The sequence below is a fragment of the Schistocerca serialis genome, chromosome 2 (genome assembly GCF_023864345.2).
Source record: "Schistocerca serialis cubense isolate TAMUIC-IGC-003099 chromosome 2, iqSchSeri2.2, whole genome shotgun sequence".
NCBI classification, from domain to species: domain Eukaryota; kingdom Metazoa; phylum Arthropoda; class Insecta; order Orthoptera; family Acrididae; genus Schistocerca; species Schistocerca serialis.
Genome location: NC_064639.1, coordinates 142,538,447 through 142,553,851, shown reverse-complemented (window position 1 = coordinate 142,553,851; position 15,405 = coordinate 142,538,447). Strand labels below are relative to the sequence as shown.

At 46.8% G+C, this 15,405-nt stretch overlaps 1 protein-coding gene across 1 annotated transcript in view; it reads left to right on the top strand.

Annotated features, from left to right (window-relative positions):
• Positions 1 to 15,405, top strand: part of LOC126456858 (cyclin-dependent kinase 5 activator 1) — a 301,126-nt gene that overhangs the window by 202,655 nt on the left and 83,066 nt on the right. The gene's annotated exons all lie outside the window — the stretch shown is intronic.

The following is a 15,405-nucleotide window of genomic DNA, read 5'->3' as shown; positions in this document are numbered from 1 at the left end:
TACTTTTTAAATATTCTCTTTATGTCCACCTTTCGGACGACATCTGAGAACGTTGCCATTTGCCCAGGGGTATGCATCATAAAGTAATCATGAGAACGAAAAACGAAGTGTTCTCAGAGAACACCCAGTGATAATACGAATACACTCGCCGCGCGGGGTAGCCACGCGGTCTTGGGCGTCTTGTCACGGTCCGCGCGGCTCCCACCGTCGGAGGTTTGAGTCCTCCCTCGGGCATGGGTGTGTGTGTTGTCCATAGCGTAAGTTAGTTTAAGTTAGATTAAGTAGTGTGTAAGGTTAGGCACTGATGACCTAAGCAGTTTGGTCCCATAAGATCTTACCACAAATTTCCAAAAAAAAACAGAACACACATAGCAACAACTTTTGAGTGTGATTGTGTTGAACCACTGAACATTAATTACCTACGGGAACATAATTATACGTATTAAGGCTAACCTGTGGTGTACTACTTTGTTACAGTTTCTGCTAACTATCGTAGACATTGTACTAACCTCTGGTTTTTAACCTCTGGCATACGGTCAGTACCTAAGGAACCATTGTTGCATATGCGAATCCATGTACGATTATGGACTGATATAGAGCTGATTAACTTTTCAACGAAAACGAAAATATCGATGACAATCAATATCTGGGAGCAAGACGCGGTTCCGTTTTAATCGTTAATGTATGTTAAATGCTGAAGCTCGTTTGTTGGTCCCGATTATCTGTGTCGCGCATTGAACAAGTTTAAATCAGCAGGAAAAGTAAATGCTTCGGTGGAGGCTCATATTCTGACTTTATACAATGCCAGCCAATGGTTATTTTTCAAAGACAACTCGGAGTCAACTTATTTTTTTCATAAAATAAAGAACAACCGCCTTCAGTAACAATCGTGATTTTATTTCAATGCAGGATGCATTTAGAGCCCTGCGGGCTCGTCCTCAGGTACAGAAATCAGGTAAAAGAAAGGTGTAAAGTATCAAACGACTTGAAGATGAGACCCCAGTGCTCGAAATGCTTCCTGCATAGAAATAAAATCACGACTGCGACGGAAGGCGGTTATTCTTTAATTTACGAAAGTTGTACATTCACAGAAGAAACACTGACAACAACGGATAATATGTAGTTGTTTTTCTTATTTCGTCAATTCTGAAGACAGCGCGTTATTGGTCATCAAAGCACCATGAAATTATTTCTCTCAATAACTTATCTTAGTTTGTAGTTTAAGAACTAAATTAAAGACATTATGAGTGTTATGCCATCACACAGCGGCAACTAATGGCAATATGCCATCATTGTTATCCCTATTTTGTTCTGAGGATACTTCTCCTCGCAGGGTCCTAACATTAAAAGAAGGTCGACAGCTTCTGTGCAGGCGATAGACCCCTCAAATGCCTAGAAATCATTGTATGAGATGGTTTATTTTCAGCCCAAGCTCAGGGTAGTGAAAGCTATCCTCCTAAACATGTAGGGTTGTTCTACATCTCGTAACTCAGTGCGTGCTGTGCTAACTATTCCATTTTAAAATATACGAGCTTAAAAGAAGTGAACTTTTTAACATAACGTCTGGATCCAATGCAATACTACATTCAAAGCTCATATCTGCCAACAGAAGAAATTGAGGTGATGTTCTCTGAACAAAGTAGAGTTTCTATGCGTTCATCGATGCTAGGGTTACGCTTAAGGCATATCGAGAAGATGGGCTCAGAACTTACGTTATAAGTAAAATAAAGAAATAGATCAGCTCTCTGGAGTAGTAACTATCTTACGACCGAAATGGCCGTCGTATGATGATTGTAGGGTGAATCATCTAAAACGTGCACAGCAAATATTGTAGAAATGGAAAGTGTTATTCATGTGTAATTTTCAGAGAATGGAGTGATAGGCAAGGGTTGTATTGTTAGCCTATAAGCAGATTGTATTTTTTGTAGAAACATACAGTATTTTATATGCAGTAATGTCTATTGACACTAAAAAACCAGAAGTGTGGTAAATTAGAATGCCAGTGGTGTTGGTTGCGTGATTCCAGTGCGAGTCGTTTATGAGGTATCATATTTTGAGAAGTTCACAGACCGACACTTGAACAATACCTGTGGTAGCACACACTAAAGAAAAACGCAAGTGCATACATTGGTTATGTGGATTCTGACCAGTAACGAAAAAACTGACCATCAAAAGTTGTGTTCAAAATGAACTCCGCAAGCAGCCACGAACACTTCCATTCTGGTATGGAATGACTGTTGCACATGTGCTAGTATTTCAATGGAGGTGTCCGAGCAGGCAGCAGTAATACGTAGTTGATTATCATGAGGTGTAGTTGGTATGTTCTCGTAGACAGCATTTTTCAGTTTTTCTTACAAACCAAAAAAGTCTCCAGGCGTCAAATCTGGGGAACGGGCCGGCCAAGGTACGGGTCCTCTGCGTCCAATCCAACGATTTAGAAACAAGTTGTGAAGGCAAGCTAAAGTGCTTCATTTTGGTACCACATGTTCCTCCTACTCTGAAGAGTATCCGTGGAAGATGGTCTGTTAGGAGGCAGCGAAACTTGTGCGCGCCCTGTGTTCCGTCTATGAAAAACGGGCGTACGATCTGATGGTTCACTATGCCACACAACACATTTACACCCCATGTACGCTGACGTTCCAACTGACGAAGACAACGAGAGTTGTCAACAGACCAGCAGTGCATGTTTCGGCGGTTTACCTGGCCACGATTGGTAAATGTGGTTTTATCACTAAACAAGATACGTGATACATCTAGAGCGATTGTGATAATCGTTTCGATCCAGCTCCTGATGGAGACAGGAGATAGGGATGGAATCTGTGCCGATGGAGGAGGACACTTGCCTCACTCATGCCACTTCCTCAAGCGACTGTGCGGGAGCTAACTTGCAGATCAAATGCAACGGAAGCAAGAACATTAATTTTTCCCTCTTCTGTCGTCGCGTGCTTCTTTCTGTTAGTTGTCTACGTGTTACACTACCACTTTCATGTAACTGGTTAAAGAGGTTGATAAATAACTTCCAAAATGGTTGACGTGTATTGAGATATCTTGTCGCCTATACACTACAAGAACGAATTGCATTCTTCCTACACCATACATACTCCATGAGCATGTCCCCTTTTTCTGCATCGTACACTCACGACCTACTGCTTGGACTGTGACACACTAACTGACTAACAAGTCGCAATGTTCTCAAGGAACAGAGAAGCGCACCCTAACCAAACATAACATCGTACCTAGCAACTACGCAGGTTGAATGGCACAAAGAAGTGTCGCTGTGGAAACTTTTCAAAATACGATATCTCGTAAACGACTCACCCTAGAATACTGCAACAAACAACACTGACGTTGTAATTTACCCTACTTTTAGTTTATTAATGTCAATAGGCATTGTCATACTTAAAAAAGTGTATGTCCTCACAAATATATACTTTCTAAGTATTACAACAATCTATTTATTGGCTAACAATCCGAGTCGCTGACTACCAATTCATTCTGTAAAACCACACATCAATAGCACTTAACGTTTCCGTAATATTTACTAAAGCGCTTTGCAGCAATGCTTACATTTGTTGCATCAAATCCTTGTGCAATGTTCTGATACAAATATTGATAAATACATTCCTGGAAATTGAAATAAGAACACCGTGAATTCATTGTCCCAGGAAGGGGAAACTTTAGTGACACATTCCTGGGGTCAGATACATCACATGATCACACTGACAGAACCACAGGCACATAGACACAGGCAACAGAGCATGCACAATGTCGGCACTAGTACAGTGTATATCCACCTTTCGCAGCAATGCAGGCTGCTATTCTCCCATGGAGACGATCGTAGAGATGCAGGATGTAGTCCTGTGGAACGGCTTGCCATGCCATTTCCACCTGGCGCCTCAGTTGGACCAGCGTTCGTGCTGGACGTGCAGACCGCGTGAGACGACGCTTCATCCAGTCCCAAACATGCTCAATGGGGGACAGATCCGGAGATCTTGCTGGCCAGGGTAGTTGACTTACACCTTCTAGAGCACATTGGGTGGCACGGGATACATGCGGACGTGCATTGTCCTGTTGGAACAGCAAGTTCCCTTGCCGGTCTAGGAATGGCAGAACGATGGGTTCGATGACGGTTTGGATGTACCGTGCACTATTCAGTGTCCCCTCGACGATCACCAGTGGTGTACGGCCAGTGTAGGAGATCGCTCCCCACACCATGATGCCGGGTGTTGGCCCTGTGTGCCTCGGTCGTACGCAGTCCTGATTGTGGCGCTCACCTGCACGGCGCCAAACACGCATACGACCATCATTGGCACCAAGGCAGAAGCGACTCTCATCGCTGAAGACGACACGTCTCCATTCGTCCCTCCATTCACGCCTGTCGCGACACCACTGGAGGCGGGCTGCACGATGATGGGGCGTGAGCGGAAGACGGCCTAACGGTGTGCGGGATCGTAGCCCAGCTTCATGGAGACGGTTGCGAATGGTCCTCGCCGATACCCCAGGAGCAACAGTGTCCCTAATTTGCTGGGAAGTGGCGGTGCGGTCCCCTACGGCACTGCGTAGGATCCTACGGTCTTGGCGTGCATCCGTGCGTCGCTGGGGTCCGGTCCCAGGTCGACGGGCACGTGCACCTTCCGCCGACCACTGGCGACAACATCGATGTACTGTGGAGACCTCACGCCCCACGTGTTGAGCAATTCGGCGGTACGTCCACCCGGCCTCCCGCATGCCCACTACACGCCCTCGCTCAAAGTCCGTCAACTGCACATACGGTTCACGTCCACGCTGTCGCGGCATGCTACCAGTGTTAAAGACTGCGATGGAGCTCCGTATGCCACGGCAAACTGGCTGACACTGACGGCGGCGGTGCACAAATGCTGCGGAGCTAGCGCCATTCGACGGCCAACACCGCGGTTCCTGGTGTGTCCGCTGTGCCGTGCGTGTGATCATTGCTTGTACAGCCCTCTCGCAGTGTCCGGAGCAAGTATGGTGGGTCTGACACACCGGTGTCAATGTGTTCTTTTTTCCATTTCCAGGAGTGTATTTCATCACAAGCACATCAGATTTGATGTGACAATGCCGGTCTAGCTTAGAGACAATTTAGCGTAGCAATTAAATCTTGGGTTCTCCGCAGGTCATTAGCAGCCATAGACACTGTTTTCAGAGTAAGAAATTTGCATCGTCAGACAATACCTTGTCGTAGACGCCTGAATCGTTATTTAACTATAAAATACAGGATCTAGGGCTCTTTTACTCGCAACTTATCATTAAGGCTCAAAAGATGAGTACAAGAAAACTTCATACCATCGTCGTGCCAGGAGCTGCGGATATCTCGAAAGTTATAATAATCGGTATACGGAGGGAAAAAGCGACGTAGTTCATTTAGCTGCCTAATAGGCCGTTTGGAAAACAATATACTGAGATTAACGCTCTACGTATTCCGTGTAATATCAGTGCCACATGCGCACGCGTCTGTTGCTATCCCTTGGCCTGCTCCTCGAATACCCCCATCCTATATGGGCCGTAGGCCTCATCTCGCCGGCAATCTGTCTCGCCGTAACCCGGTTGGAGTAACGCAGGATGGGCCCTGGAGAGTAGAGCACGGCACTAAAGTCGGCCGGGGCCCTGACGTCGCGTTGTAGGCGTAACGTGCCAGCCCTCTGCTGTCGTAACTATCTTACGACCGAAATGGCCGCAGAACGAATGTTGAGAAAAGGAGCCACACTACTGCCGCGTGATACACTATATGCAGGCTCAGATCCAGTCATGGATCCAGGGGAGGTGGGTCATGACCGGTTTCATTCCAGCCAATTAAAGGAGCACATTGACAGGCTGCCAACAACAAGTTCGACTTGGTTCGTGAGTCCACGGGTAGGACTAAGAAACCACAGGAAGCTGAGGAAGAAGAGACAGTTCTTTCACTAAGGAAAAAACAACAACAGAAAGACTGGTTTCCCGATCGTCGTAAGGGAAACGAGTTAAAGAAACAGCGTCCCACTCTATTTACATGATATTACAGCCATAGCGTGTACAGGGTGTTACAAAAAGGTACGACCAAACTTTCAGGAAACATTCCTCACACACAAAGAAAGAAAATATGTTATGTGGACATGTGTCTGGAAACGCCTACTTTCCATGTTAGAGCTCATTTTATTAATTCTCTTCAAATCACAGCCCGCATCTCGTGGTCGTGCGGTAGCGTTCTCGCTTCCCACGCCCGGGTTCCCGGGTTCGATTCCCGGCGGGGTCAGGGATTTTCTCTGCCTCGTGATGGCTGGGTGTTGTGTGCTGTCCTTAGGTTAGTTAGGTTTAAGTAGTTCTAAGTTCTAGGGGACTGATGACCATAGATGTTAAGTCCCATAGTGCTCAGAGCCATTCAAATCACATTAATCACGGAATGGAAACACGCAGCAACAGAACGTACCAGCGTGACTTCAAACACTTTGTTTCACGAAATGTTCAAAATGTCCTCCGTTAGCGAGGATACACGCATCCACCCTCTGTCGCATGGAATCCCTGATGCCCTGATGCAGCCCTGGAGAATGGCGTATTGTATGACAGCCGTCCACAATACGAGCACGAAGAGTCTCTACATTTGGTACCGGGGTTGCGTAGACAAGAGCTTTCAAATGCCCCCATAAATGAAAGTCAAGAGGGTTGAGGTCAGGAGAGCGTGGAGGCCATGGAATTGGTCTGCCTCTACCAATCCATCGGTCACCGAATCTGTTGTTGAGAAGCGTACGAACACTTCGACTGAAATGTGCAGGAGCTCCATCGTGCATGAACCACATGTTGTGTCGTACTTGTAAAGGCACACGTTCTAGCAGCACAGGTAGAGTATCCCGTATTAAATCATGATAACGTGCTCCATTAAGCGTAGGTGGAAGAACATGGGGCCCAATCAAGACATCACCAACAATGCCTGCGCAAACGTTCACAGAAAATCTGTGTTGATGACGTGATTGCACAATTGCGTGCGGATTCTCGTCAGCCCACACATGTTGATTGTGAAAATTTACAATTTGATCACGTTGGAATGAAGCCTCATCCGTAAAGAGAACATTTGCACTGAAATGAGGATTGACACATTTTTGGATGAACCATTCGCAGAAGTGTACCCGTGGAGGCCAATCAGCTGCTGATAGTGTCTGCACATGCTGTACATGGTACGGAAACAACTGGTTCTGCCGTAGCTCTCTCCATACAGTGACTTGGTCAACGTTACCTTGTACATCAGCAACTTCTCTGACGCTGACATTAGGGTTATCGTCAACTGCACGAAGAATTGCCTCATCCATTGCAGGTGTCCTCGTCGTTCTAGGTCTTCCCCAGTCGCGAGTCATAGGCTGGAAATTTCCGTGCTCCCTAAGACGCCGATCAATTGCTTCGAACGTCTTCCTGTCGGGACACCTGGAAACCTGTCTCGATACAAACGTACCGCGCCACGGCTATTGCCCCGTGCTAATCCATACATCAAATGGGCATCTGCCAACTCCGCATTTGTAAACATTGCACTGACTGCAAAACCACGTTCGTGATGAACACTAACCTGTTGATGTCACGTACTGATGTGCTTGATGCAAGTACTGTAGAGCAATGAGTCGCATGTCAACACAAGCACCGAAGTCAACATTACCTTCCTTCAATTGGGCCAACTGGCAGTGAATCGAGGAAGTACAGTACATACTGACGAAACTAAAATGAGCTCTAACATGGAAATTAAGCGTTTCCGGGCACATGTCCACATAACATCTTTTCTTTATTTGTGTGTGAGGAATGTTTCCTGAAAGTTTGGCCGTACCTTTTTGTAACACCCTGTATACTTGCACTCGCAGCCGTAATGCTTAATCAAATGCACTGAAGAGCCAAAGAAACTAACGTCTGAAGTAGTGCTGGAGGGAACTGACACCATGAGCCCTGCAGAAGTGTCCATAAATCCGTAAGCGTACGAGGGGGAGGAGACCTCTCCTGAATAGCACGTTGCGAGGCATCCCAGATACGCTCAATAATGTTCATGTCGCCCGCATCTCGTGGTCGTGCGGTAGCGTTCTCGCTTCCCACGCCCGGGTTCCCGGGTTCGATTCCCGGCGGGGTCAGGGATTTTCTCTGCCTCATGATGGCTGGGTGTTGTGTGCTGTCCTTAGGTTAGTTAGGTTTAAGTAGTTCTAAGTTCTAGGGGACTGATGACCATAGATGTTAAGTCCCATAGTACTCAGAGCCAATGTTCATGTCGGGGGAAATTTGGTGGCAAGAAGAAGCGTTTAAACTCAGGAGTGTGTTCCTGGAGCCACTCTGTAGCAAATCTGAACGTGTGTGGTGTCTCCTTGTCCTGCTGGAATCACCCAAATCCGAACGGAGTGCACAATGGATATGAATGAATCAAACAGGATTCTTACGCACGTGGCACCTGTCAGAGTCGTATCTAGAATTGTAAGGGGTCCCATATCACACCAACTGTACACGTTCCACACTATTACAGAGCCTCCACCAGCTTGATCAGTCCCATGCCTGCAGGGTCCATGGATTCATGAGGTTGTCTCCACCTGCTCGACACAATTTGAAACGAGACTCGTCCGACCAGGCAACACGTTTCCAGTCATCAACAGTCCAATGTCGCTGTTGACGGGCCCAGATGAGACGTAAAGCTTTGTGTCGTGCAGTCAAGGTAGACAAGTGGGCCTCCAGCTCCGAAAGCCCTTATCGTTGACGTTTCGTTGAATGGCTCGCACGCTGACACTTGTTGATGGCCCAGCAATTTGCGGAAGGGTTACACTTCTGTCACGTTGAACGATCCTCTTCAGTCGTCGTTTGTCCCGTTGTTGCAGGATCTTTTTCCGGCCTCAGCGATGTCGGAGATTTGATGTTTTACCGGATTCCTGATATTCACCGTACACTCGTGAAATGATCGTACGGGAAAATCCCCACTTCACTGCTACCTCGGAGGTGCTGTGTCCCATCGCTCATGCGCCGGCTATAACACCACGTTCAAACTGACTTAAATCTTGATAAACTGCCATTGTAGCAGCACTAACCGATCTAACAAGAGCGCCAGACACTTCTTGTCCTGTATAGGCGTTGCAGACAGCAGCGACGTATTCTGCATGTTTACACATCTCTGTATTTGAATACGCATGCTTATACCAGTTTCTTTGGCGCTTCAGTGTATAATGCCGAATACTTCGATTCTAAACTGTGAAAGTTTTGGAGTGTTATGCTATGTGGCTCACGGCCGCCACGGGGCTATCGGCCTGGCTGCAGGTTAAGTGCAGGCCTTTTTTCTCCTCGGCACTAGGATGGCCATCGCCACGGCCGGCTTTTACCTCCTGGAAAGGACTCCGTTGCTACTTTGTAACAGGCTGGGTCGACCTGGGGCTGTCCTGTCGGAACCAGAACGATAAAAAATCCCCGCTCCTGCTCGTGAGTGAAAGTCGGACCACTACTGCCGTAGTCTATTCCTCTACCCATTAGACTACCTTCGTTCCTATTACAACTATTAAATGAATTGCGTGACCCATGTACATCTCAAATTTTCGGAAGAATGCCTTCAAAACGCTACATCTCTCAGATTACAATTTCTTGGACACGTACTAAGCACTAACATGTGCTAAAGACTCTTGTTATTGTTATCTTATGAATGCGTGATGTCTTCTCTTTCGGATACGTACGAAAGAAAAGACCCACGCATTCATATAACTGATTTGTCTCTATGCACAATGAATCCACCATTTTCAGTGTGGATGCGCAGTTACGTGAGGCCTTCTGAGGGAACGTCAAAGTAGCGAGCGTAGAGGACATGGACGGAAACTGCGAATATGTGGTGCTGGGTGGGAATGTGGCCGTGACAGTCCGCGCAATTGCAATGAACACTGCGTATGGACAGCAGAGTTGTTAACGCAGCTGCCTAGAAAGCAGGAGATTGCATTTTCGAATCTTCGTGCGGCAAACATTTTCCGATTCCATTAAGTCCCGATGCACCTGACATCAATAGCTTCTTGGCTTTTCTTTCTTTTCCTCTCTCTCCCTCCACCCTCAATTAACAAAAAATTATTATTATTATTATTACATTATAACACAGGCTGACAAACCTGGCATTACCCGAACAGTTTCTGCACGCTGGGCACAGGAGCTTCTCGAGTCTACAAAGTGATACTGTAAATTTCTGTATGGCAACGCTCCCCCATAGCATTGTACTAGGGTCACTCCAAAAGAAATCCACATACTTTTCTAAAAATACAGTTTTCATTCTGCATGTGTGAAAGTTTTACAGTGTTAGATACATCCTCCCCGCTTGTTTTCAAACTTAGTTCAATCTGTTCCCGTGAGTGGCGCTGTCACAGCATGTCTTCAAGATGGCTGCTACACTTGACGTTCGTCAGAAGCAACGTGCTGTCATAGAATTCCTGTGCCGTGAAAACGAGACGGTGGGGAACATCCACAAGAGGGTGGAAAAGGTGTATGGAGATGCTGCTATCGATCGCAGTACAGTTATTCGGTGGGCAAGCAGGTTAGGTGATGAAAGCGGGCACGGCAATATTGAGGATTGTCCTCGCAGCGGCGGGCCTCGTACTGCACACACTCCAGACAATGTGCAGAGAGTTAACGAATTGGTGACCGCTGACAGACGCATCACAGTGAACGAACTGTCACGCTACGTTTGGGATATGGACCATGGAGCATGGAAGTGACCACAAAACTCGGATGGACAATACTGAAACACCTGCCTTACAGTCCTGACCTGGCTCCATGTGACTTTCATCTCTTTGGGAAGCTGAAAGACTCTCTTTGTGGAACAAGGTTTGATGATGAAGACTCCCTTGTGCACGCTGCCAAACAGTGGCTCCAACTGGTTGGACCATAATTTTACCGTTTGGGTATACAGGCGCTGGTTCCAAGATGGCGTAAGGCAGTTGAGAGGGATGGAAATAATGTCGCGAAATGAAAATATTGTTCCTAACGGATGTATCTACACACTGTAAAACTTTCAAACGTGTAGAATAAAAGATAGATTTTAAAGAAAATAGTGTACAATTCTTTTGGAGTGACCCTTGTATTATTACATTATAACACAAGCTGACATACCTGGCATTACCCGAACAGTTTCTGCACGCTGGACACAGGAGCTTCACGAGGCTACAAAACGATATTGTAAATATCTCTATGGCAGCTCTCCTCCATAGCTCTGTAGATGACTGTTGTTTTCGTCTTCAGCCGTTTGCGCTTCGCAGTTGAAAGCTGTCAAAACAGCGCCAGGTGCCAGCGATTTCCTTAAATTGACTCGATTGTGACAGTGTCTTAGAGTAAAGAACAAATGAGTCAAAATATCATTCATTTTAGAAACTTTTTCCACGTGTCTTACAGTTTATGACGTCATATCTTCTTAACTCTGATAGGTAGGTGGTTCATATCCCCACAGCGATTGTTGCCCGACAATAAGGCATATGTACACCAAGTCTGGTTGAAATCGGTGCAGTGGTCTAGGAGAAGATGTGGAAAATACACACATATAAACATCCATTTTTATGAAGAGTAGGGATAATACATATTTCACTGTTATTATTACACTACTCGCCATTAAAATTGCTACACTAAGAAGAAATGCAGATGGTAAACGGGTATTCATTGGACAAATATATTATACTCGAACTGATACGTGATTACATTTTCACGCAATTTCGGTGCATAGATCCTGAGAAATCAGAACCCAGAACAACCACCTCTGGCCGTAATAACTGCCTTGATACGACTGGCCATTGAGTCAAACAGAGCATGGATGGCGTGTACAGGTACAGCTGCCCATGCAGCTTCAACACGATACCACAGTTCATCAAGAGTAGTGACTGGCATATTGTGACGAGCCAGTTTCTGGGCCACCATTGACCAGACATTTTCAATTAGTGAGAGATCTGCAGAATGTGCTTGCAAGGGCAGCAGTCGAACATTTTCTGTATCCACAAAGGCCCGTACAGGACCTGCAACATGCCGTCGTGCATTATCCTGCTGAAATGTAGGGTTTCGTAGGGATCGAATGAAGGGTAGAGCCACGGGTCGTAACATATCTGAAATGTAACGTCCGCTGCTCAAAGTGCCGTCAATGCGAACAAGAGGTGACCTAGACGTGTAACCATTGGCACCCCATACCATCACGCCGGGTGACAAGCCAGTATGGCGATGACGAATACATGCTTCCAATGTGCGTTCTCCGCCAGGTCGCCAAACACGTGTGCGACCATCATGATGCTGTAAACAGAGCCTGGATTCATCCGAAAAATTACGTTTTGCCACTCGTGCACCCAGGTTCGTCGTTGAGCATACCATCGCAGGCGCTCCTGTCTGTGATGCAGCGTAAAGGGTAAAAAAAGGGTTCAAATGGCTCTGACCACGATGGGAACATCTGAGGTCATCAGTCCCCTAGAACTACTTAAACCTAACTAACAAAAGGACATCACACACATCCATGACCGAGGCAGGATTCGAACCTGCGACCGTAGCGGTCGCGCGGTTCCAGACTGAAGCGCCTTGAACCGCTCGGTCACACAGGCCGGCTGTCAAGGGTAACCGCAGCCATGGTCTCCGAGCTGATAGCCCATGCTGCTGCAAACGTCGTCGAACTGTTAGTGCAGATGGTTGTTGTCTTGCAAACGTCCCCATGTGTTGACTCAGGAATCGAGACGTGGCTGCACGATCCGTTACAGCAATGCGGATGCCTGTCATCTCGACTGCTAGTGATACGAGGTCGTTGGGATCCAGCACGACGTTCCGTATTACCCTCCTGAACCCACCGATACCATATTCTGCTGACAGTCATTGGATCTCGACCAACGCGAGCAGCATTGTCGCGATACGATAAACCGCTATCGTGATAGGCTACAATCCGACCTTTATCAAAGTCGGAAACGTGATGGTACGCATTTCTCCTCCCTACAGGAGGCATCACAACAACGTTTCACCAGGCAACGCCTGTCAACTGTCAACTGCTGTTTGTGTATGAGAAATCGGTTGGAAACTTTCCTCATGTCAGCACGTTGTAGGTGTCGCCACCGGCGCCAACCTTGTGCGAATGCTCTGAGAAGCTAATCATTTGCATATCACAGCATCTTCTTCCTGTCGGTTAAATTTCTCGTCTGTAGCACGTCATCTTCGTGGTGTAGCAATTTTAATGGCCAGTAGTGTATGATCCCCACCCCCTCACCATCCCAGAACTGGATTAACGGCTTCTCAGACCGGGTGAGCTATTGTGCTGAAGACTGCTTGTCAGACTGCACTCAGTCCACCATTGTCAATAAAAGCTATAGTAAGAAGTGAATGGAGTGTCCGGAGAGTATCGTAATAAAGAACTATGGGTCTGTTACTATGATTTTGTAGATGTCATAGCTAGTTGTCAGCGATTGACCGAGGACGACGTTGTCCCACACACAAAATAATTGTTGTATGAATACATGCAGTGATGCTTTTGAAGCAGGGATTGGCAGCTGTTGGTATATACACTGCCGGAATAAAAAATTAATACACGTGGAAGGGCGACGCCGATTTTGTTCCGATGACGGCATATGCCAGTGGGGGATAATAGAGGTACTTAAAATGAGGTCAACGTCGTCCTCCAACAGATAGCGTAGTGGCAAAGGTACCATAGCGCCATCTATCTCTACCACTTAAAAGGGAATGCTTACAGCCAGATGGCTCATCGTGTTGCAGATGTGTGAAGCAAGCAGGTAGCCATGCCGCAGAGACGTGCTTCCTACAGCTAACTGAGCGAATTTGAAAGGCGTCGAAATGTGGCCTTCCGAGGCGCTGGATGGTCCTTTCGTAGAATTGCCACACAAGCTGGACGTACTGCGTTGGTTGTGCATCGATGGTGGTATCAGTGAACACGTGAACGCTTTCACACCCGTCGACGAGATTCTGGACGTCAACACGTCACGGACGCCCGCCAGGATCGTCGTCTAGTAAGGGCGGCGATGGCAGATAGTACAGCTACCACGGCACAGATAAGAGGACTTGTGAGCCCAGACGTGTCATCAAGAACTGTTGCGAATCCGTTATTAGCAGTGGGTCTCCGGGCACGCACATCTCCGTCCTTTCTTCCACTCATGCCGTAGCATCGACGTGCGCGCTTGACTGGTGTCGTCAGAGGATCACCTGGAAGATGGAATGGAGCGCCGTGGTCTTCAGCGATGAAATCAGATACTGCCTGCACTTAAGTGATTGTCGTTTGCATATACGACATAGATGGGCGCTGTCTCGTAAAGTACGTTCGTCCGAGACACACTGGCACCAACCGAGTCCGGCGTCCGATACTCGCTAACCGGCACTCGGTGCATGTAGAATGTTGTTAGACCCGTTCCTCTGCCGCTCTTGCAACATAAATGTGATGTGTTCAGACATAATGACCTTTCTAGACTCTGAGAAGCTCATCTGCAGAAATCATCACGGTTTTAGGAAACAGCGGTCATGCAAGACATAGCTGGCCCTCTTTGTGCTTGATATACAACAGGCTCTAGATACCGGCTCCCAGGTTGATGCCATATTCCTCGACGTTCGTAAGGTGTTCGACTCAGTTCCGCACTGTCACTTTCTCCAAAAAGTGCGCACTTACAGCTTATCCGATGACATATGCAGTTGGATAGATAGTTTTCTAGAGAGCAGTATGTTGTCCTGAACGGGTGACTTCAACAGAAACAAGCGTCTACAGTTACATCTACACATGGATACTCTGTGTTGTGTACATAGTTCCGCGTAGTCAGCGCGTACACAACTTTCCCACTAGAGCGCGCCCCGCTAAGCGCAACAGCCCAGGCGCAGCGCCCGTCCGTCTCCGCACTACGAGATGGCGCTGTCTTAGAGACGGACCAAATTCTGCTTCCGCCGATGCGCGTATTAATATGTAACGCAGCCGATGAGATTGCTGCTAACGTAGAACCTTTTCTCCTCGCGGATCACAATCGCGCAGTGATACCTGAACGCGCAAGGTATTATAACGAGTGTACAGACCTCCGATTAGTCAGTCTGCATTGGTCTGCATTTGTCTGTACCAGTCTATAGTCAAGTTTCAGTCTGCACCTAAGAAAATTATCATATTCCTGTACATAGCCATGAAGAGAAATGTATAGACACTTATTCAGGTATCAGAGATATGTGAGAATAAGATTAACGTACCAAGACCAGAGGAACTTCAGATTGTCAATTGTAAATAGCATCCAGAATCAAGTTAAGTAATTTTATGCTTGTTATTATTTTAATAAATGAGTGTAAAAATTAATCAAGTTCTGTTTTAAGTTGGTCACCGTCAATCTGCTACTCTAAGCGTGCAAGTGGCATTTCTATCGTCTGACCTAACGGCTGAAGATAAACACGCCACGATAAGACCACGAGACATATTGCTGACACTCGCCTACTTCGTTAGAGCGA